This window comes from Ochotona curzoniae, unplaced genomic scaffold, assembly GCF_017591425.1.
Source record: "Ochotona curzoniae isolate NIBS_2020 unplaced genomic scaffold, NIBS_Ocur_1.0 contig_3643, whole genome shotgun sequence".
Taxonomy (NCBI): domain Eukaryota; kingdom Metazoa; phylum Chordata; class Mammalia; order Lagomorpha; family Ochotonidae; genus Ochotona; species Ochotona curzoniae.
This window is the reverse complement of record NW_024465933.1, coordinates 2,645,111-2,670,408: the sequence shown is the minus strand read 5'-3', so window position 1 is coordinate 2,670,408 and position 25,298 is coordinate 2,645,111.

Below are 25,298 nucleotides of genomic sequence, written 5' to 3'. Positions count from 1 at the left end.
TAGGGAGAGAGATTTCCAGGGCAGGACCAGACTGAAGCTTTGAGCAGGGGAATCCACAATGCACCTGGGTCTACTTCATGCCTACAGGTGCCTAAGAACTCAGGCCATCCTCCACTTTGTTAGGTGCATTAGGAAAGAGTTGTAAAAGAAATGGAGCAATGGGACATGAAATGGTGCCCAAACGGAATGTATGCACTGCTGTAGGTGGAAGCTTAACTTAATGAAGACAGCTACAAAGATTTCTGTTGGGATATCATTTCAAACTATATTCAGATGAAGGATTTTTTTTCTTGTGTTATATTTGGAAGAAAGCCATATAGTCACAAATAAGTTAAGATTTTTATATTAGTGGTGTTGATGCAATGGCTCAATTGGCTAATCCTCCAACTCCAACTGTTAGCATGCAATAAGGTAACCAGTTCATATCCCAGCTGCTCTACTTCCTCATGCTGCTTGTAGCCTGGGAAAGCAATGGAGGATGGCCCAAGGCTTTGGAACCCCACATCCATGTGGGAGACCAGGAAGAAGCTCATGGCTTATGGCTTCAGATCAGCTCAGCGTGGGCCATTGTGGCCATTTGGGGCAATGAAATAGAGGATGAAAGATCTTTCTCTTTCTCTCTGAAATCTGCCTTTCCAATAAAAATAATAAATATTTAAAAAGACATGTTACCAAAACTTTTCTTTCTTCCAGTGAAACTATTACTATCAAATCATTAATCTACTGGGAGCTTATGTTACTAAAAATCTAGAGATACACACAGAATTAACATACTCCATGATTTGCCATCTCTGCTGTAAGACGTAAAAAGGAGTTTGGTGTGGTGATGCTTACAAAAATCTTTTATTTTATTAGTAAAGTTTAGATTTCCTTTAAACCCACAAAGTGAAACTCGTTAACAGCTCCTGAAAATAGCTATTATAAATATACCATCAAATTTCAAGAGAAAGTAAAAGTAACGGCTTAATTGAAGGCAGAATCTGAAAAGATATTAGTGCTATTTAAAACATAAAGTACAATCAGGGTCTAAATACTCTCCTGAATGAATATATTATGAAATCGTGTGTGCTGTTCTTAGGTTAATACTTTCCAGGGTATGTTACCTAGGCATATGATCAATTAGCTTTGTAGGAAAAAAAAAAAAGGAGCCGTGACAGCTTTTGAGCTATTTTGGTGTTTTACTGTAAGATCTGCAATACATAGGAAGACACCATTATAGATACTGTCAATTGCTTCCCATGACAAATGTGTTATAGCAGCACTGGTCCTCAATGTTTTGAATCACATTCTACTTTTGATTGTTGCTCTTGTATCTGTTCAGAGTGCCTTACTTCCAGACATCAACCAAGTGCTCTCATAATATACATCCCCCTTAAAAAATCATTCACTTTAGTAATTTTCTTTTATCCTAAAGTTCTGATTTTAGAGAATGAGTGTGTATTTCCAGGATCCATGACAGCGTCTGGTACTTAACAAGTGGCAAAGGCTGAATAACTGAATAAATTGTCAAGTTCTTAGGATACAAGCCCTGCCTGGTAGCCTAGTGGCTAAATTCCTCGTCTTGAGTGTGCCAGGATCCCATAGGGGCACCAGTTCTAATCCTGATGGCCCCATTTCCCATTCAGCTCCCTGCTTGTTGCCTAAGAAAGCAGTCAAGAACGGCCTAAAGCCTTGAGATCATGCTTCCCATGGGAGACCCGGAATAAGCTCCTGGCTCCTGGCTTTGGATCGGCTCAGCTCTGTTGTTGCAGCCATTTGGAGAGTGAATCAACCAATGGAAGATCTTCTCTCTGTCTCTCCTCCTCTCTGTTTATCTGCCTTTCAAATACAAATAAAATAAATCTTTAAAATAAAAACTAATAGGAGACAAAGAGGCCTGTAATTGATATTTCACAGTAGTTATCTTTCATTCTATGATTTACTCCTGAAAGAAAGAAAAAAATGGGAAAAATTAAAAGAAATTACATAGTCAACACTGGACAATTTCTCCTCCAAATATGTCATTGTCCATTGACTGTTATTATGCAGTGACAGCTCCCTCTTTGGATGTGTGAAAGAATGAAAAAGAAGGACAGGATTATAGGGTGAGTTTGGGGAGCCTTCCCCACGCTTTCCCAGGCTTTGTTAATGCTCTAATATGAAAGGATAGTTACATAATGTTCTGTAGCTGAATTGGCAACCAAGATGCACACCTAGAAAGTCATTTAATTCTGCCTCCTATCCCAGTATTTACCCCTTTGATCACTCTGTCACACAATTTATTCAAAAGGAAAGAATAAAAACATGAAAACACAGAGGATGATGCTATGGCATAGCAGGCTAAGCTTCTGCACATGTCACCAGGATCCAATACAGGTATTTGTTCAGGTCCCAGCTGTTCCACTTCAAATCCAGGTTTCTGTTTATGGCCTGGAAAAGTCGCAGAGTATGCCACAAGTCCTTGGGATTCTTCACCTGTGTAGGAGAACCAAAAGAAACCCCTGGCTCCCAGCTTCAAGTCATCCCTGCTCCAACTATTGTGGCCATTTGGGGAATAAAGCAGCGGATGCAAGATCTCTCTCTCTGTCTCTCTCTCTCTCTCTCATATCTGTAAATCCATCTTTCAAAGAATAATACAATAAATATTTTTTTAAAAAATACACTTTCCCTATCTAATTAAAAACTCTTACTTGAAAAAAGAATACTGTGCTCAAAAAGGACAAGACTGACCATTTTGTGAATTAATAGTTTTGCTTCCAATTAAGCTGTATACCTTTAGAAAATAGAAGGGCAGCACTGAATTTCTCATATCCCAGTACGTAATCTATGAAGATATGTGTGTATTAAATGTTTGCTCCCTGTTTGCTGACTCACTGAGGGTTTAGTACAGAGCACTTAGATGCCAGTCACAGGACGTGCAGTAGCCATGACTCATGCTATTAATTGTAGGCAGGCACAATGTTCTACAATTATTGAGGAAAACAAAATAAATGAAAGTATGTACATTATCATTACAGACTGTGATAAGCAAGATATGGAAATTAGAATGCCATAAAGTAGGTAACAGAGGGCCCAGTGTGATGGCCCATTGGCTGAAGTCCTCGCCTTGCACATGCCAAGATCACATATGTGTGCTGGTTTGTGTCCTAGCCACACCACTTCCCATCCAGCTTCCTGCTTATAGCCTGGGAAGTGTGTAAGTGTGGATTAAACCAGTTCTACACTTCTTTTTGCCACCTTCTTGTTGGAGCATTTCAAACAGTCCAAATGCCTTCAATGGTAAGTGACAGAGGACTGGTTTCTGGCACAAAGTAAAGGGTGTGTTTTTGAAAAAAGACATAATGTATCCTCTAGGATAAACACCTCACAAAATTCCTTTCCATTTCCTAGACTTCAAATCAACGTGAACTAATTTACAATTTAGGAAAGCCCAGAAGCAAGTTGGAAGAGGAAGATTAAACGACAGTGATGGTGAATTTTAATTAGATCTTTAAAAAAACAAAACTGCTTTTATCTAAATAGACTGGTAAACGGAGAAGTAAAGGAAGCAAATGTGCAATCTCAGTCTGTGGGTATACTTAACTCAACCTTAGCAATTATCTGTTCAGATTAAGTACTGATAGCTCTTCCAGTGCCCTTGTGAAAATTGTATAATTCCTCAAATGAAAACTTTTTCTGGTATATAAACCAAGGTTAATTCCATTTTCCCTCTACTGACTTCAGACACCGACATATGCTAGAGTCTACTGCGTGTTCTGTGAAAATTTCCACATCAATAGAAAAATTACTACATTGCAGAAAATTAATGTCTTCGTACAGAGACACAGCACCTCGCATAGTCACAGGGCCAGTGCTGTGTTGTAGAGTAAGCTGCTGCCTGTGCTGCCAGTATCACACTGAAGAGCCAGTCTGAGTCCACTTCTGATCCAGCTTCCTGCTCTTGGGCAAGAAAAGCAGCAGAGGATGACTCACTTGCTTGGTCACCTGCATCCATGTGGGAGACCCAGAATCATCTCAGCCTGCCCGTCTGGCAGCTGTGAACATCAGGGGAGTGACCCAGCAGGTAGATGTGCTCTCTCTCTCCTTCTCTTCCTCCTTTCCCTCTCTCTCCTCCTCTCCTTTTCCTCTCTTCTCTCTCTTCCTTTCTGTAACTCTGTCTTTAAAGCAAATGGTATTTTTTTGAGTCAGAACATTGTCCCCCATCTTTACACACACAACTGTGCTTCTGATTGATTTTCCCGCAAGCATTTGTGCGCCTGCTCCCAGCAGGAGGCTTTTTCTCCCTGTTACAACCTCTTAAGTTCGTTTCATGTTTGCTTTTCACTCTCATTTGTGAATTCAAACCCACCCAATGTTGCATCAATAGAAAATTCAATTGGCATGTTTCTTTCAGACCATTAGTAACAATGTTAAACAAAAAGTCTAAGTGTTGCTATGATAATATCAAAAGCAGGTGGTATTTTTAAAATAATTACAGATTGAAGAGAGAAGATGTAAAGACCCCCAGTTCCAAAAGACAAAACTGAGAGCTGAATATAGCTGAATTAAGAAGAATTGAGGGCCTGGCGCGATGGCACAAGTACTTAAGGTCCTCGCCTTGCACGCCCGGGATCCCATATGGGCGCCGGTTCTATCCCGGCAGCCCCGCTTCCCTTCCAGCTCCCTGCCTGTGGCCTGGGAAAGCAGTCGAGGACGACCCAAAGCTTTGGGACCCTGCACCTGCGTGGGAGACCCAGAAGAGGCTCCTGGCTTCGGACAGGCATAGCATCGGCCGTCGCGCTCACTTGGGGAGTGAATCATCGGACGGAAGATCCTCCTCTCTGTCTCTCCTCTCTGTATATCCGCCTTTCCAATAAAAAAAAAAAAAATTAAAAAAAAAAGAAGAATTGGAACAAGTTACCCTTTCTGTTTTAATGCTCTAGACTGAGAGACTGAGTCAGAATTTTAGAAGCAGTGGAATAGCCACATACTCTTTTATTTTTTAATACTTCTGGTTCCTTGAGAACAGAGTTAGGAATATGACTATATTAATTAGCTTAAAACGCAGAGTTTTTTCCCCATACATGATTAAAACCCATTTGAAAAGTTAGTGATTTTACGATTAATAAGAAAGTTAAGATCTGATTGGCTTTACGAGTTGCAAAGAAATGTCTAAAAGGGCCCCACTGAATAGATCCTAGGACCTTTCCCCCCTACCCACTACATTTTAGTGCCCATTAATAACACTCTTTCTTTTTATATTTTTAAGATTTACTCATTTTTATTTGAAAGGCATATTTACAGACAGAAAGAGAGGAAAATGTTCCACCCACCTGTTCACTCACCAAATAGCCGCAACGGACCAGCTGCGCTGATCCAAAGTCAGGTGTCAGGAGTCTCCTCCAGGTCTTCCACATGAGTATAAGGGCCCAGAAAGTTGAGCCATCCTCTGCTGCTTTCTCAGACTATTAGCAGGGAACTGGGTCAGAAGTGAAGCACTTAGGATATGAATGGGCTCCAATATGGGCTGCAAGGACTACCAGGCAGAGAATTTGCCAGTTGAGCCACCATGCCGGCCCTAACCCACTTTCTTCATTTTTTCTTTCCCTCTTACTCTCTCAAGACTCTGAAATCACTTTCATTGTCACAGACAATAAGAATGTATTGTATGCTTTGAATTGTTAAAAAAAAAAAAAAGAATTTTGAATGCTTTCACACTACAGAAGCAGTAAATGTTTGAAGCTCCGATACCAATCCAGTTCCCTGCTTTCGGTCTGGGAAAGCAAAAGAAGATGTGTCTCATAATTGGGTCCCTGCACCTGCATGGGAAACCTGGAGAAAGCTCCTGGCATCTGGCTTTGGATTGCATTGACTCAAACTGTTACCAGTCATTTGGGAAGTGAACCAGCAGAGGGAGGATACAGCTCTGTGTCTGTCCTTTTCTCTGTGATACTAGCCTTCAAATAAAAGAGTCAAACAAATGTTTTTCTAAGCAAGAAAATATTTCTAAACTTTCCTGTCTTAGAATAAAGAATTGGCATATTAGAGCTAATGATGAGCAATGTTTCCATTAATTAAAGTTAAAGCCAGAGTATGATTTTCTTGTTTATAGAACAGCAGCTGTCTAAATGCATATGGTGTAAAAATAACTTGTTGACCTTAAGGAATATTTTAAAGAAGGATTGAGACATTAACCACTATTTGTGAAAACGCGTCTGATTACTCAAGAACAAAAAGCATAAAAATTAGTGAACAAGACTTTAAAATAATATTGCCAGGCACTACGCCATGCATATACTAAATTATGCATGTACGCTTATTCAATGAATAAATGGACCTTCAGTTAAACCACTTGTAATGTAAACTGACTACATACACGACCACTATCCATTTTCCTGACAGGTGTTCCCCATTTCCCTGAAGCTTACAACCTACTCCTGTCAATATTTATTGATCATTCAGAGCGATTTAGGTAATGAGCACATCCTGGACAAGGATCGCTTCTTCAAAAACTTTTACTTTCCATGACGACTGTGCTTGGCCGCTGTGAGTTGAACACTGGCATTGTCACGGGTCTATCAGGAAAGGGTGACATTGGATAACCAGGTAATTAGAAGTAACCGATGACAGAATTGGGAAAATGAAATTGCGATGGAATATGTTGTATAGGTACTGGGTTGACGCGGAATTGTTAGTGTTGTACTGGTTACTTCATTCTTAGGGTTAGTGTTGAGATTATGCATCCATTGGTTCATTCGATCAAAGTTAATTCAAGTCTATAAAGATGAAACCTCAATTGTTTGTCCAAGTAACTGGAAATGTTCAATTTCTGCATAAGGACATTGTTTTGGGGTTTTCCCTTAAAACTGTGCTGAAGAAATTGGAGGGATAGTTTATTCTTTTAAGAAAGGAGTAGAAACATGAAACTCATATGCTTATTCTATATTGTGTGTTATTCATTTTGAATTTTACGTATCCATATTCGAATCCCAGATCTCAAAAATTAAGCTGGTGTGCAAATGAAATGCACAGTGTTGCTTTAGTTGAAAAGAAATCTAAGCAACAAAGTTTTTGTGAAGTTGACTTTCAGTCACTGCTGATAATTCTATTGAGCATGCAAACGAAATAGATTTCTGTCCAGTCAAGAACAGTAATAAGAATAAGGAGACATTATTACTTCTTATCTGTTAAGTTCCATTAGTCATCTGTCTTATGCAATTTGCAGACATATTATCAGTTCATCTTTTTTGGGCGATTCTAGTGCTTAGCCCAGGCCTTAATTATTGTTATGCAGAATTACACCAAGGAGCAAAGCAATCATGCACTGTAAAGGAGATATAATTTTCAAGAGCTAGGTGCAAAGCAAGCTTTGTTTGAATGTCTGTTTTGATTTTGAGTGGAAGTCTAGATACACTTATATTAACACATCAACACTTTCCATGGATTTCACTTGTTACATAAAACATATGACCCAGGAAAGATTAGTAATAGGTAGATGCCCTGGGCCTTGCCTACTTTTCCTCATTGCATTCATGTTTTCTTCTTTCCCTTTCCTATCATGATCCATGACAAATTTACAGCAGCTGAAAGCTGACCTCAAAGGGAAAAGAAAGAAAAAAAAAAAGAGCTTGCCTTCTACTCTCCTTTGATCCCCATGGCATCTACAAAGTAAAAGGGTTTGCACATCTCTCAGCCTGGGCATTCAGGGATGTACTGTGACGCAGGCAGTAAGCTGTCTTGAGAATCTTTGCTCTGGGATACTACAAAGGTGCTGAAGTTTTGCATCATCTGTGGGCATCGTGGGCTCTTCAAATTAAAGAAAGTAATCAATTTCAGGGAGAATCTGTGAATATCCAAAGGAGATCTGTTCTTCACAGAAATTTTCTGCTGAATGTTGCTCTTCAACCTTATAGTGTTCACTGAAGTCCTAATGGGATTGCCCTTGATGTCATCAACTAATACAGCAACCTGTTTAGAAAAGTCAACAATTCTGGGGAGATGACAATGAAAGAAAATCTTCTTGGAATAAAAGACATAATCCCATGTTCAGTATACACACATGCACTTCAGAGCATATTTGAGGGTCTATCTTGCTTTCTTTCATTTTTTTGTGTGCTTTTCAACAGTTAACACCAAGATGTAATTTGAAGACTTTATGTGGAGAATATTTGCAGGTGAGCACACTGTCACAGGGTTTAAAGAGTGCTTTAAAATTGATGCAACTCTGTGAGCATGCTACCAAGCATTGGAGAATCCTATCACACGCTGATTATATCTTATTAAGAAAGATAATAAATAAATCGCTTTCTGTGACCTCTTTTTCAAATAATGGGAATGATCAGTATCCTTGCATTATTTCCATTGATGGTATTCAATTAGTTACAAAACCCAATTTATGCATTTGACTTAGTCACCCTAAAAGAGAGAAGGTTTTGCAAGCTGACTTTTTCAGGAATCTGATTCAGTTATTACTTAGTACACTTTATTTAATGAGACACAACCTTTTAAATTAGCCAGCTGCATTCAATTACTCAAATTACAAACAAGCCATAGGGTTGTTCCCATAATGCTCTGCCTGAAGAAGCGCTTCTTTGTTGCACTAAAACTCTAACCTGTGCATGTGGGATATTGTGATTTTTCCTTCCTCCTTCATCGTTTTCCCAAACAACTCTCTTACTGAGCTTTTACACAAGCATTAGACATAGATAGAACAAGTGTTTCCAAAGCACCGCTGTTGGACAATTCGTCTTTCAGTCCATTAGAAGCATATAAAAGATATTTTAAAATGTGTTGTATGATTCTTTAGCTGATTCTGTCCTAGAAATTGCATGTGTCTCATCATTTACTTGCTTTCATCTTTCCCAAAATGACCAAAAATGTAAGTTGTAAAAAGGCATATGTAAAAACATACTAAAATTTCTGTAGGGAAAAAAGGGGCCAGAATAAGAAGAAATAAAAATACTGTGCTACATGTGGCTGTTTTGTAAACACCACTGACAATACCAAAATTAAATCATATTCTTTGTTTCCTAGACTCTGGATTTTTATCTAAAGTTACATTGGTTCTTATGTAAATCCCAAGAGAAGCAATATTTGGGTTTTTTCTTTAACTTCATTTTGAGTTCTGGTTATCCCTAGCCTGAAAGAAATTCCATATTCAATATCAATCACAAGGCCAACTAGCTAATTGATGTAGCTGAGGAAGTCAATAGATAAAACTGAGTGGACCCTAGCCTAGGCCCCCATGTGTGATTCAATACAGCCCTGTCTTTGATCCTAAGGCTTATCTTCAGGCTGAAGCAAGCAGGAATCCATAATATTTAAAAATGTTAATCTTTCATTTATGACCTAAAAGTTGAAACTCATTTTTAAAAATTATTTCCATTCACTTGAATGACATAGTAACAGAAACACAGAGAGGGGAGAAAGAGATAAATAGAGAGAAAAACTCAGAGCTTTGCCATCTCTGTTTAATTCCCTAAGCACCTATGACAGCCAGGACTGGACCAGGCTATAATCAAGATCAAGCAATTCAATCTGGGTCTTTCATGTGGGGGGCAAGGACCCAGCCACTGGAGCAGCTCTCTGCTGTCTCCCAAGATGCATTAGCAGGGAATTCAATGGGAAATGAGTAGCCAGGACACAAACCACACTCCGAAGTGAAAATTGGGTGTCCCAAAAAACACCTTAGGCTGCTACTGCACAACATTCTTTTCTGTATTGATTCCCAAACGAAAACAACAAAAATATTTCTTATTCTTTTCCTGACCCACAGTTCACTTCCTTGACTATGAACAAAGTCATGACTTCACGCTAACCTCATCCACATCTCTTCATGGGAGCTGCTCCGTCCTTCAGTGACTCTGCTGTAGCACGGGTATTACATATTTCACATCTTTGCCACCGAACCACACCTGTTAAATTAGTGCCAGCATTTAAAATGCTAATCATTCATGTCCACTTGCATTTCTCAAAATGATTCTGAAACTCAACTCTGAATATAACCCCATCATCAAAATAACCTCCCACTGTAATCACGGTATTTTGTTTGCAGCTAGTAGCTGCCTTTTTTCAATTTCCTGACCTCAAGATGCCAGTGTCATTTTATCATTTTCCTTTATTTACTACATCCATCCAATCACTAAGGTCTATTGATTTTTTTTCCTTCCATGGTGAATAGTCACATAATCTTATGTTTACATATCATTTTCCAAGGATAGTGCTTTAACAGATTTTCCCTCAGCTTATTGTGTGTCTCCAAGCTGAGCAACTCCTTGGTTTCATATTTCACCTCTTCAAATCAACAGCAGATTTCCCAAATTACTCTTTCTTAATTATCACTTTGATATATTCTTTCTGAGGTCAGACTTTCTGGTTCATTGGTTGAGATAATTTACTGAATTTTTATATTTGTACAAAAAATGTTTTGTCAGAACGTCAATTTTAAAACCCCAGTTCTTCATATCAGAGCTGCCTAAAACTTCAACAACTACAATAAAATGTAGAATCTGTATTACCAGCAATACTGATTTATTTCACAAGGCCTTATTTCATTAGCACGTTTTTCTTGATATTATTCAAGATTTTTGGAAGTTTCAATAATGATAGTGATGGTTCAGTGGTGACAAATTTGTTATCTAAATGCCTTCGCAGCATTATGGCAAAGCAATAGGAATTATGAATACTGGGCCCAGTGTGCTTTCCTAGTGGCCAACATTGCCTTGCAGACACTGGCACCCCATGTGGGTATTGGTGGATGAGGCAGATCCAGGAGCACAGTAGGTGAATAAAGCCATAGAATTGTGGGTCCCACTGTGTTTAAATCCAATCACAAGCCAAAATAAAGACCTTGCAGCATTGGGATGGGGTTCATATCTTAGTCCCCAACAGCACCACAAGTGACATTTTGGAAACCATTTTGTGTACTATGGCAAGATGCCTGGGGAATAAAAGGAGAGGAATATATACTGAGCCTGGGGAGAATCCACTTCCAGCACAACACATTTCACTGGTCCAGTCAAGAAAATAATATTGACTTGACATGCCATGAATCCATCCCAAATATGCTTGGATTGCCCCCAGACGTATATACTAACAAGCTCCAGCAAGAAGAGAAAAAAAAAAAAAAAAAAAAAAGAATTCTTGTGCCACCAGTGTGAAAAGGAACCACTGACAGCCCTTTGATTCATTTTAAAGACACAGTAAGTGTCTTTCTTTTCCTGGGTGCTACTGGAGCTATGAGCAAAAGAAAGGCTAAGCAAACAATGGTGCAGCCATGACATGGGATCACAGGAAAGAGAGAGAAAACCCAGGTGCCCCAACTGTGGACCCCATGGTAAGAGTGCAGTATGTGGTCTGAAGACTGAAACTCACTGGAGGGTTTGATATGTGTGACACCAACTGGAGAACCAGACCCTGAGCAGGATCAGAAAAGTGCTTCTGTGGCCTTGTGGATGACAAAGCTTAAAACTTGGTACTAAGGGGAAAATTCTGCTGATCTGAATTGTAATGGCCAAGGACAAAAGAAGAGAAACAGACAGGACAAAAAATGTTTGCAATGCCTCCCCTACCAAGGATCAAAGGATATGTTAATTTCCAAAGGAAGACATCACACAGGAAGTAGAGGAAGACATCACACAGGAAGTAGAGGAAGACATCGCACAGGAAGTAGAGGAAGACATCGTACAGGAAGTAGAGGAAGACATCGCACAGGAAGCAGAGGAAGACAACACACAGGAAGTAGAGGAAGACATCACACAGGAAGTAAAAGAAGACATCACACAGGAAATAGCTGCACTGAAACAGAATCAAACTGAATTATTTAAAATAAAGAATACAATAAAAAAAATAAAAATCCAATAGAAAATTGCAATAGTAGAATGAGTGAGTCAGAATAAAACTTCAGAACTAGAAGATACCTCATGTGAAAATCAATAAACAGGAGCAATGATTCAATAAATAAGAGCTATTTATATGCTGTCTACAAGAAACACATCCCTCTAACAAAGACACACAGAAACTGAAAGTGAAAGGATGGAAAGGATATTCCAAGCTAACGGAAAGGAAAAATGAGCTGATGCAGCCATCCTAATATCAGTTAATATAGACTTCAACATGAAAAACATTAAAACAGATGAAGAAAGACACCACACCATGTAATGATTAAGGGATTCCTTCAATAAGAAAAAACAACAATGCTAAATGATTACCCACCAAAAGCCAGTACACCTAGCTACACAAAACATACCAGTGAATTTAAAGGGAGGTACAGACTCCAATACAATAATATTGTGGAACCATAATACCCCTCGAAGTTCAATGGATTGATCTATGATACAGAAACTCAACAAGGTAGCGACAGAGTTGACATGGTTAGTAGAACAAATGGACTTAATTGACAACTACAGAACCTTTCCTATGTACACAGAGCCTTCTCCAGGATTGATCACATTGTAGACTAAAAAACAGCATCAGAAAATTAAAAAAAAAAAACTGAAATCATATTATGTATCTTCTGAGACCATTATGGAGTAAAACTGACAACTAACTATCCACAATCTAGTCAAAACACAAAACTCCCCAACAATATACTAGGCAACAGATTCCAACAATACATGACAGATGACATGATTATATACATGTGAGAGCCAAAACACTCAATAAAGAGACTCTTGGAACTCATAAGAGAGTGGCAAGGTAGCAAACACAAAATCAGTGAAGATAAATCAATTGCCTTTGCATCCACAAACAACTCCATGGTCAAAAACAAACTGGTAAGAACAATGTGGTTCAAAAGAGTGGGAAAGAAAATTAAACTCCTTGCAACAAACCTAACAAAAGAAGCGAGAGACCTCTAATATGAAAATTACAAAACAGTTTAAAAAAAGAAATAAAAGATATTAAAAGATGGAGAAAAGTGCCATTCTACTGGAATCAGTGGAATCAACATCATCAAAATATTTATAATATCAAAAATAATACACCAGTTCAATGCTGTCCTAATCAAAACTGCCAACGTCATTCTCACAGTTTAAAAAAATATGCAAAAATTCTTGAGAAATACATGAGACCATGAATAGCCAAACCTATCTTAAAGAATGAAAATAGATAGGATGACTCACAATTCCAGATTTCCAGACATGCTTCAGGGTAGTGGTAATTAAAATAGTGGCACTGGTATAGAAACAGAGAATATCTGTGGAAAAGAATAGAAACCCCAAAAGTGAGCCCACACATGCAGAGTCAACTAATCTTTGTCAAGAGAGCTGAAAATAAGCCAGGGGTAAGTGATGGTCTCTTCAACAAATGCTGTTGGGACAATTGGATATCATTACTAAAGTAAGGAACAGTATCTCTGCCTCTCACCTTATACAAACATCAACTCTAAGTCATTCAAGGACCTAAATCTGCACTCAGATAACATCAAACAATTAGAAGAAAACATAGAAAGCACTCTGCAATTTACAGGCCTTGGTAAACACTTCTTAGAAAAGCCACCAAAGGCACGGGCAGTCAAATCCAAAATAAACAATCAGGACGCCATCAAACTAAGAAGCTTGTGTACAGCAAAGGAAATGATCAACACGACAAAGAGGAAACCAACAAAATGGGAACAAACCTTTTCACACTACAAAAAAAGAAAAGCAATTTAATGCCCAGGATCTACAAAGAGCTTCAGAAACTCAAACAAAACACCCTGTGAAGAAATCGCTGAAGGAAATGAGCAGGCCTTTTTCAGGACAAATTCAAATGATTAACAGAAAATGAACAAATTCTCAGGCTCAATAGCTATTAGGAAAATGCAAATAATAACCACAGTGGAGTTATGCCTAACTCCAGTGAGACAGCCCTACATTCAGACATCTGACACCTGCTGATGTGCCTGTGGTAAAGAGGTACTGTACTTCACTGCAGGTGGGAATATAGTACAATATAGCCACCACAGAAGCCAGTAGGAAGAGTGCTTAGATAAATGAAAAGTGATCAGTCACCAAACATGATCCAAATATCCCACTTCTGGGAATATATCCAAATGAAGTGAGAATGCCACATGCAGCCCAATGTTTATGGCAGCACAATGCACAATGGCGAAAACATGGAAACAACAACTGAAACAGGAGTGAATAAAACAAAACATGGTATATCTACTCCATTTAATGTTACACAGACATTAAAAAGGATGAAAGTCTACCATATGCAACAAGATAATCCCACCTGGAAACCATTTTGCTCAGTAAAACCAACAAATCCCAAAATTACAAATATCATATATTGTCTCTGATGTAAGGCAATAGTTCTGCAAAATAAAAGAATAAATAGGTATATAGGTTAAGAAGCATATATATATATATATATATATATGCTCATAGATGAACTGTATAATGCAGACTAGCATACCAAGAAGCAAAGATATGTTGAAATATGCATTGCTATGTTTCAATAAAATGAGGACTCCCAGGGATACACTTAAATAGAGCTTGATAATAGAATACCAGATTCTTGCCTATGCCTACAATGCCATGAAAAACTTAATAGTAGGATCTTCAACTTATAACTGTTACTAAAGGACTACACTACTCTAATAATATGAGGGAAATGTTGGGAAAGGACAACAGTGTGGGTGAAGATGGGGGAAACCCAAGAGCTACAAAAATAGATTCAGGAAAAACAAAAGGAAAATGAAAGATAAACATTCTTTCTCTTGCTTTCTTTTTTTCAAGTCTGTTATTTTTATTTCAGAAAGAACATTAGAGTAGAATAATTAAAAATATTATGAAAAACTACCCACTGTTTTATCTTTAATAGAATCAGTATCTTTGGCTTCCCTTTGAACTTTCCCACTAGAATTTATTTTATTTACTTTATTATTTTTTTAATTTTGTTTGTGACTCCACCCCCGACAGATTTTCCCCACTTTGCTACAATAGTATAGTCCTTCATAAGGTGTCACAATTCCATCAGTCTCTTATTTAAGTGTGCCCCGACATTGCAGGTACAGTGTCAAACGGCCCGGCATCCCATTGTCTACACATTTCCAATAGTTTCATTGGGCGTCCATCTTTTGTTTGCATGTAGGAGTGCATGTTGCATTGTACCCCCACATCTGGATATGGATTTTGTGTTTCCTTTTTGTCACCCATGTGTTGGCTACTCAGTGGAATTTTTTTGTTGTTGTTTGTTTGTTTTCATGGTGCTATAATTTGTTGTTGTTGTTGTTGTTGCTATTGTTCTAATTCATACCAGTTCTTGACCTTGTTTCATGGCTTCTCATTTATGGACATGTATGGAGTGATGGAGTACTGGGGTCTACCATATCTAAAATTTATTTTTAAAAGAGAAAAGAGTTTATTTCAAAAGCTGGAACCTTTCAGAAAAAAAAAGATTTCTTAAGCCAAAATTCTCTTTCCCATCAAGCCAGCAAAGGGAGGCTTCAAAAGATAGAGGGATAGTTTCAGGGTGAGGTGAACAAGAAACAATGAGTCTTATCAATTGAGCATTACACATTCATTGTGTATGTGTGTGTGTGTGTTTTGTTTTCTAACAAGGCTTCATCCAGCACCTAGGAGGAAAGGTAGGATGTCAACCAGGTGGAGACCTCTTGACAATAGGGCTCAGCATCAATTGTATGGGAGCTCCTTTGGTAGCTGGGTCAAAATTTGCCATTCCAAATCATCTTTCCTCGAGAAGCTCCTGAATTTTCCAAACCAGGTACACATAGTTTACGATATCGGTAGCATGAGCATTGTATCTCATCCTTCCTGTTTCTTTGTTTCCCAACAATAGACCCCAGTGTTAGCTGATTGGTGTAGCTGGCATACATTCTTTTATGGGTATTTTGAATATGCTTAGAACAACTACGCATGACCAAAGGTTATCTTATTAACCAGAATTGGCAACAGCTTGATAAATGAAGTGCATAAGACTAAAACAAACATAATTTGAATATATTATGAATTCAATTATGTAGATTAAAATATTTGTTTTCTTTCGTAGATGAGCAAGCTGATGTTACAATATAAATCACATAAATCACATCAAGATTTCCTATTTGGGTTTATTTAAGGAGAATGGACATTTTAAAGTTATTTCTTAAGCAATTTGATGAATAATCTTTCTATGTTTTTGTAATTGTGACAGTCCAGACAATAGGTGACAGTAAGGCTAGGTCTTCTGAAGCACTTCTGGGACATTAGTATAATCTAACCTTTGCCATAACCTTAGGTCCTTGGGAAGTGATATAGAAATGAGAGTGCTTATTTCATTCCAGGATGAGATCTTTTCTTTTACAACTCAGGCAGTAAACAGTGAGCTGATTGACCCAAACTGCTTTTTGTAAACAGAATTGGAAGGACCTGTTTGCTTGGTCCTGCTGTTCCAACCATGTGGGATGCGACTATTACTTGGTTGCTAATAGGTGCAATGCAGCTCTTACTGATTGGATAGTTTAGAGTGCATGGCACGATGTTTAAACTGATTGGGTATTGGTGTTCTGTGCCACTGTAGTTGATTGCATGATTCCCACCGATTCCAATGTTCTCTCAGTTGATTGAATGATTGTTATTTAAAAAACCCTGAACGTGGCTTGTCAGGGCTGCTACCTCTTCCACCTGCAGTGGGATGGGACAGTCTACCAGTGGGTGCTAGCAAGTGAATAAATACTCCAGAGATTCTAAGAGTCTACTTCCGACTCATTTTTGGCAATAGACTTGATCAACTCACAACAGTAATTTCTTCCTAGCTCTTTCCTGATTGTTTAGCTGAGTATAAATATTTATTTTTAGACATTGCATCTGCTTTCTTCCCAACATTTTTAATTTACCTTTCCTGGAAGCAATAAAAGCCAATTTCTTTATCATATTTGTTTATAAGCAATTTATATGGTATTTCATTAAGTTTAATAACCATAGAAACAAAAGCAAGTGACATAAAAGTGTGGTAACAAATAAAACTATATAATGGCAAGAAAAGAACTATATAAATAAAAATCAACTTTCAGGGAACAATTATATGAATTTTGCCTAATAGAAGGAAAGTATAGATCAAATTGGTATGTCAGTTATGCAAAAAAATAGTTAAAAGAACTAATTTATTTTGTATTTAAAATAAGCCAGAACAGAGAGGAGACAGGGTAGGAATTCACTTCCAAAACAAATTTGCTAAGGAATATAAATTTGCAGAAGGTGGGCCAACTGCTCATATGCAGACAGAGAGAAGAGGCAATAATGGCCGACCATTTAGCTGACTGGGTCTTCGATAGCTTAGTGCTCTGGGAGGGTTAATAGGGGTTGAAAATGCAGACAGACCTAAGGCAGGTTTTCATGGGCAGTTCGACTTGGAGCGATTTCCTCTTTGGGGTGTTGGTGTTGGAATGGAATGCAGGGAGAGGAATGGGGAATAATGCAAGTCATGAGTTAGACTGTTCTTTTGAAATGCAAGAGTCCCAGAAATAACTGGCTGTTTACAGTCTGGAAGGCTCAATGGCTGAGGAGCTAGAATGCCTGGCTTGTGTCCTTGCTCTACCGTTTATTTTTTAGGTCACCTTTTTTGGTTAGAACGTATTATTCACAACGTGTTTAAAGGAAAAAAAAGCTTGTTTTTCTTACTTAATGACACATAATTTCTATCTGCAAAACAAAAGCTAAGATGAAATTCTTTTCTTTTCTGAATAAACAATCATGGGTGGACAGCATAGCAGTTAAAAATCCATCCACGATACGTCCATCATGTATTGGAAACACCCATGTTTATCACATTACTTTTTTTTTTAATTTCAGCCTCCTAATACAGATCCAGGCAGACAGAAATGAGTGCCCCGGCAATTAAACTCCTGTAACTTACACCGATGCCCTCGATTGTGCTCCTCACACCTATCTTTAGTCTCACAACAGGCTTCGTCATTGCCGTCATTGTGTTGTGGTTTAGATTTGGGTTGAATGTTTATTTTCTAGCTTCTTCCTTCTTACTTCAAAACCTTAAGAAATAGTAACATTAATAAGTCAGAATATGGTCGGAACAGAGAATCACCTTTATTTGTGAACTTAAGAAGTGAGCTTGAAAAGAAGAAAGGGGAAAGTGTTCCCCAAGAGACATCCAGAAGATGAGGTGTCTCCTGAAATGAAAAGGAGAGACACTGGGGTTTCAGGAAGTGTCTTGATTTGTAAGGGCTCTGATTCCTTCTTGTCCGGGCAGGATCCTGCTGCAGATCTTCCCCGTTGGTGGTCTCTAAGAAAGGGTTGGCAGTTCCTGAGTTGCTCATTTGAAGGCATAATTTTCCTGGCCACCTAATGAGAGACAAATGGACAACCGACAAATGGTAAATTTCACAACAAGCTGAAATTGGCTGCTCACAGAAGTGTCAGACTTCTCAGGATGTAAACAGTACGCTGTTTGCCAATATGTGCAAGCATGGTGGGTGAGATGGTGGCCCAGGGAGAACAGCTTCTCAGGATATTAGTGGGCTGGAAAGTCTCACTCATCTCCTGCTAACTTTTTCTGCTGTTCTAATTATTAATGGATTGTTTTTAATCATATGTGTTTGTTTATTTATTTAACTGAATAGCAGATTCATGGAAAGAAAGAGGTTCCATCACTGGTTTATTCCACAGATGGCTACAAGAGCCAAGGCTGGGACCAGTTAAATCCAGGAGTTATACCCAGGTCTTAGAGAGGCTCAATTGCTTTCATCATTTTCTGTTGTCTTCTATCCACTGATTCACCCTCCTTCCCCCCCCCCAACAACCGCAATGGCCAGAACTGAGCCAATACAAAGCAAGGAACCAGGTGATTCTTCTGGATCTCCCATGTGGGGACAATGTACTAAGGTTTTAGGCAGTGCACGACTGCTTTCCCAGGCCACAAGCATGGAGCTGGATGGGAAGCAAGGCTGCCAGGATTAGAACCAGTGCCCTTGTGGGATCCTGGCAAGTGTAAGGCAAGGACTTTAGCCACTAGGTTGCCACGCTGGACTCTGATTGATTTTAAAAAAATATGTCCTACCTACCTTTATTGCAGAGTCAGAATGTGTCCATATTTGTGCACTTCGAGCAGCACTTCACTGAAGGATTGATGCACATATGCTTTCTAGGCATCATTACATTTATTTCTCCGGGATAAATGTTGTCAAAGCTGTGTCTGTCATTCACCAGTTCCTTAGAAAATATGTATCTTTCAAACAAGTTATGCAATGTTTAAAAGACTTACATGATTTCTTTCTTTGCAAATTTTGTCATGCAATCTAAAGAAAACAACCAACATTTCATATTGAAGCTGTGGATAAGGGGATTATCCTGGTTTGAGAACACCAGTGGTCTCTTTTTCTTCCTAACCTTTCACTTAGTGATGCCGTGTTTATCACTAGAAATCATCTGTGATTACACATATCATGAATACCAGATATGTAACAAGTCCCACTGGCTGCACTCTGGAGACGTGGTTAGTAGATACTACAAACATATATCACAGACCTTGGAAATGTGCGGAAATCTTCCTTACTTGCAATAATCTACCTGTTTACTGTGCTTCTCAACTCTGTCTCCCACGCATAAGGTACATAATGGTTCTAATGGAAACACTGAGTGGAAGATAACATAAAAAATAAAGACATATTGAGTCATAAAAATTCTGATTAGGCTTCTTTTAATAAGGAGTTAGATCAATGGAGACGCATAGCTTTATCTCTAGTAACACAGGAAATTGGAGTCTGCAATTTCATGTTAAATCTCATTAAAATGTTACTATAATGTAAGCTACCATGACGACATAATGCATATAGAATTATTAAATATATATTCAACCATTTTGTGCATGTCAGGCTATGTAATTATACATTTTGTGCAATGTCTGACTATATAATTGTATATTTAATGAGATTTACATAAACCCATAAGAACTAATTAGTGACTACCAAGCAGTAATAAAACCTGATGCAGAATTCATCATTGTTATTTTTAAAGACACTTTTTGAGGTCTTGCTCTTTTTGAGGTCAATAAATAATATTAAGATTGAAATATGAATATATACTCTGAATGGCTAATATGCAGGTCTACTTTATTTAATAAACCACACACATGCCTGAAAAGTCTCTATCTCATTCTAGACAAGTGAGGCAAGATAAATGTTATAATTAATAACAAATGAAGTAATGCAAACATATGTTTTCATAATCCACATATCTGATTTTTATGTGCTAGCGATGTATAAAATGAGTAAAAACAATATCAGAGCAAAACTGAATTCGTAGAATTCTGGTTACTAGTTAACTTCCACAGATACTATTAAGAGAATGATTATACTATTACATCAGACCTTTTCTATGCAGAAATACTTGAGAGTACATTTTACGGAATCAGTAATCAGAAGTCATTAGATGCTTTCATGTAACAGCCATTTTTTAGTTAATGTGACATGCAAATGAGAGACATTAAAGAGAAAAATCTGTATAGACTGGTGGCCTTGGCAGTTTCCTGGTCTATTTGTAAGCCTTGCCTAAAATAGCTTTGTGGTGCTCATCGCTGAATAATGTGAGAAACTCGTGAACTGGAGCATTATTGTCCTTTAAACCTTAATAACTATTACATATAAATAATTATGGAATATGTTAAACATGTTTTTATCGTACAATTCTTTTTTAAGATTTATTTTATTTTTATTGGAAAGAGAGGAGGAGAGACAGAGAGAAAGATCTTCTGATCAATGATTGATTCCTCAAGTGACCACAACGACCACAGCTGTGCTGATCTGAAGCCAAGAGCCAGGAAATTTTTCCAGGTCTCCCACACAGGTGCAGGGTCCCAAGGCTTTGGGCCGTCCTTGAGTGCTTTTTCAGGCCACCAGCAGGGAGCTGGATGGGAAGTGGAGTCTTCGGGATTAGAACCAGCGGCCATATGGGATCCTGGCTCATTCAAAGTGAGGACTTTAGCCACTAGGCCACTGTGCCAGGCCCAGTACAATGAAAACTATGGTTTGAAATGTACACTTGATCTTAGCCAAAAGGCCGAGAAGCAATATAGTTTGAAATGTAAACATATTTTGTGTTCACAGTGGTTTTTCCCTGATCTTGAGATGTTCTTTCATATATTTTGTCATATAATCAATTATATATTCTGTGTGTACATATAATCTATTATATATGTACCTATAATAGATTACACACATATACCCAAGACATATACATTGATACAAAAATTTATCCTTTGATCTTGGCTTACATGGATGGGATTCGGATCTCTCAAGATCTGTATTCTAAAGGCTGGAGACCTAGGACAGCCAATGATGTAAGGCTTGGTCCAGTTCTGAGAACCCGAGAGACAGTAAGACTTAGCATGTCAGTTTAAGTCTGAATCAGATAATGAGCACCAGCAGTACTCATTAAGTATGTTATTCAAGTCTGTAATGGTGAGCTGATCTGGAAGCTTGAATGCAGCAGTCTACCCCTCTGATATGGAATATGGAAATCCCAAATGATACTGTTATGCCGAACACCTGCCCCATAGAGTTCCCTGAACTGAAAGTCCAAGATCAGCCTGATATTAGAGTTGGGTTCTTAGAAAAGGCCCTCTTGATGGTTATCTGTTTGCACAACCTTTCTTTGGTGTGTGAATGCAGAGAGAAAGATCTTCAGTCTTTTCTTTTTCCTTTTAATAACAGCATGCGTCCTGTAATGGCAGTTACTAGCCTCTTTACATTTTGAAAAGATACTTTCCTTTCAAAATATTAACTATCATCACAATCAGTGTTAGGTTTTCAGCATATGAACTGGCAGATGGCACAGTATTCACCCTGTAGCAGTGGATTGGCATACATTTAATCAAGTGACGACTCCAACTGCAATTGCCGTAATAGATGTTGTATTGCTTGAGCAAATTAACACAGTATTTTCGGTACGTGATATGAAGCTATTGGCCATCAAATGCCTTTTTCTTCAGCCTTGTCAGTAAGATGTGTTAGAAACAGTATTCTTTCTGCTGGCAGGTCAGATAATGCATCTTTTCTGTTCCATGTTAAGTATATCCACTTCCATTTAAGTGGATTTAAGTGTTTGTCTTGGAAAGGCAGATATACAGACAGAAGTGGCAAAGAAAAAGATCTTCCATATTCTGTTTCACTCCCAAAATGGTTGCAACAGTCAGATCTGAGTCACTCCAAAGCCAGGAGCTTCTTCTGGGTCTCCCAAGTTGTTTCAGGGTCCCATGGTCTTGGGCCATCCTCTACTGTTTTCCAGGCCCCAAGCATGGAGCTGGATGGGAAGTGGAGCAGCAGAGACATGAACCAACACCCATATGGGATCCAAGTGCATGCAAGACAAGGATTTAGCAACTAGCACTGGACTCTCATACCAGGCCCAAGCATATCATCTTTAAGTCTCAAGCCATAATCCAGTTCTCTGGAGCTGGTAATGAGTTAACCTGCATACCACATGACACTGCCTGGGTTTAATTCCTCCTTCCACTTCTTGATTCTGGCTTCCATCTAAAACAGACCTAAGGAGGCTAGAGTAATGGCTCAATTGTTTGGGAACCTGCCACACACATGGAATATTTGGGTTGTTCTGCCAGATCCTAATGATTTCATTTGTAGGAATGCCATGATCAACTAATCAACATCATAAGCAGGCATGAGAAAGACTTCATGATTACTGCATCTGAAGCTTTTGTATTTGCTCATGCCAGTGTCCAGTCCCATTTGCCTTTGGTAATTGAGTGTCATCATTTGTTGCTTGACCTGTCAGGAGCCAAGAATTCTCATTCGTTTAGATTTCTCAATTCAGTAACTGCTGTTCCCACTGTAAGGTGTGGCCTGGGGAAGAAAGATCACAGTTGCTTTCACAAATTTTCTGCTTTTATACAAAGTAAATGTACATCTTCTGTACCTCTCCAGAGGGCATGGCTGGTTCTTACATGATAAACTCAATGTATACTCCAGTATCTTGACCCTTTATAATCCCTACCTCTAAACTCTACTAAGTCAGAACTGGCACTCCTGATTTTATGACTGAGCCTTCTTTTAGTCCATGTTTCAGCCATCCTACTAAATACATTTTTACAATCCTTTCTAACATTTCTAAACTGAAAATGTTAATTACAGATTTTATGCTTTATGAGTACAGATCAAGAAATTCAGCCTTTAGCTCACATTCCTTCACCGTTTACCTCAAAACCCATTTCACAGGTTCCGCTCTGCATAAATTAAAATCTCAAGCAGTTATTTCAGTGTAGAGCATCTTATGGGCCATGTCTTCCTTTACCTTTTAGGGCTCTGCTGACATATGAGTCAGGTTGAAGAGCAGGAGCCAATGACTGAGGGTGTGAGCTGCAAGCTTGGGTTGTGTAGCCCCATCTCATGTAGTTTAATCTGTCTCAATAGAAGCCATTACATTCCCACAGATAGCATTAAGATTAGTCCCCTAGAAGAGCATACTAAATTGTGAAGAGGTCACTATCCAGGGTGGAGGAAGTTATTTCTACTAGCAAAGATCATCACACTTGATGAGCTCATGATTCCCATTTTCATCAGTGTTTTTCCAAAAGTCCCAGTTCCAGCTTTCAGTATCCATTCTTTACAAAACAATGTCCTCTGTTACCATCGTGCTTTTTTACACCCTGCAAAGCTGAGAATTCAACTTAGACTGTAACTGAACCACTTTTGGAATGATATTCTCTCCTTCATCTTCAATAGTCTCAACCCTGCAGCTAGTGGAGATAACGTGATATACACAGATACTTTCACAGTATTTGAGATGGAAATTTTAAATTTTGGAGCTCATCTTTTTTTCTGCCTTTGCTCTTACCTTTGTCCAGCAGCAGCAGGTTAACCTCTTTTCCTCACATACTCATCCACTTTCATTAAAAATATGTTCCGAAGGGTGATATGTAGCTATCCTGCTCGCTCCTTCTTAGAAGTAAGTTGTTAGACGTATCCAATACAGATATTTTACATATCTCAACTTCCAGGCCACAGTTTAGACTACCAGTGCAGTTTCTTGCTCTGGATATAATATCATTTTCTTCCAAGAATATCCACAGTTATCTCAGCTAACATCCTTAGGTCTTATTCCTCTCGTATCATTCTCAGGACTGGAATCTGCATTTTCAGAGAGGCAGAACCAATAGATGGAGCCACCGAGACTCGTTTTGAGGTGCTGACTCATGCACTTATAGAAGCTGATCAATCTCAAGGTCTGCATTTGGCAAGACAGGAAACTAAGACATTAAATGAAACACTTCCAAACTGAATTAGAGACCAAAGGCCAACAATGTGTCCCAAGTCAACGAGAGTCACACAGCGAGAGAGAATCATTGGTAACTAGCATTTCTCTAATTCTTCTGGCCTCCAATGACGGGACTCAGTACAGACGCATTTGAGGGAAACTCAGATTTACTGAGTTTTTGAGACAAATGTTACTGTCATCCAGAAATACAATTTGAGACATGTTCAGAATAGTGTTTTACGAAACATTTGAGCATATTCTATGTCCTATTCATGTTGATACATAAAACTAACCATCACAGTTCATGATCAAGAGATTGAAAAACTATTTGCATAACAAAGTGTCATTTTTTTAAAACTCTGAAACTAATGTGCTATGTTTTTGCTACAGAACTATAACAGTCCGTGTTCATATTTGCTTGAATCAGTAGAGTCACATAATTGTATATCTATACAGATATTGTATCTTAATATTTTATGAGATTTTACATTAACCTAGTCCATCTTTCAGTATCACTGAACTTACTACTTAACCAGAAGTAATATTTTATATTTCTCTACTAAGAAAGTTAAGATAAAAATATATATGGCAAGCATGTTTTGAGTTTTAAGTGGACAATAGGATGACCCTAAACTATTTAACAATTTCAGATATAACTTTTTGAGATGATGAATGTTTTTGCTATATGAACTGCTGAATTAGAAATGTGTCTTGTTTGGTCTAGCCAATTCCAAGTGCTCAATTTCCACTTATTTTAGCGAAAGTCTGAATAGCCTATGGAGCTAATGGTTCTCATATCTGACCCACAACCCAAGAATACAAGATAACAATTATCCTGCTTTTAAAAAACCCTTTCTTTATTTAAAAGATTTATTTACTTACTTATTTGAAAGGCAGACTTACAAAGAGAGACACAGAGAGACTTTCATCCTGCTGGTTCAGAGGGCTTGAACTGATGCCTATATGAGATTCCAAAGCTGCAAGTCAAGGCCACAGCATTAGCTAATCTTACTTTTTTTTCAGTAGCAAAGCTAACAAGAAAACCATAATGAAGGGGTCTGTGTTTTTTTTTTTCTCTTCCTGAAAATTTATTTATTCTTATTGGAAAAGCAAAATTAAAGAGAGACAGGCAGA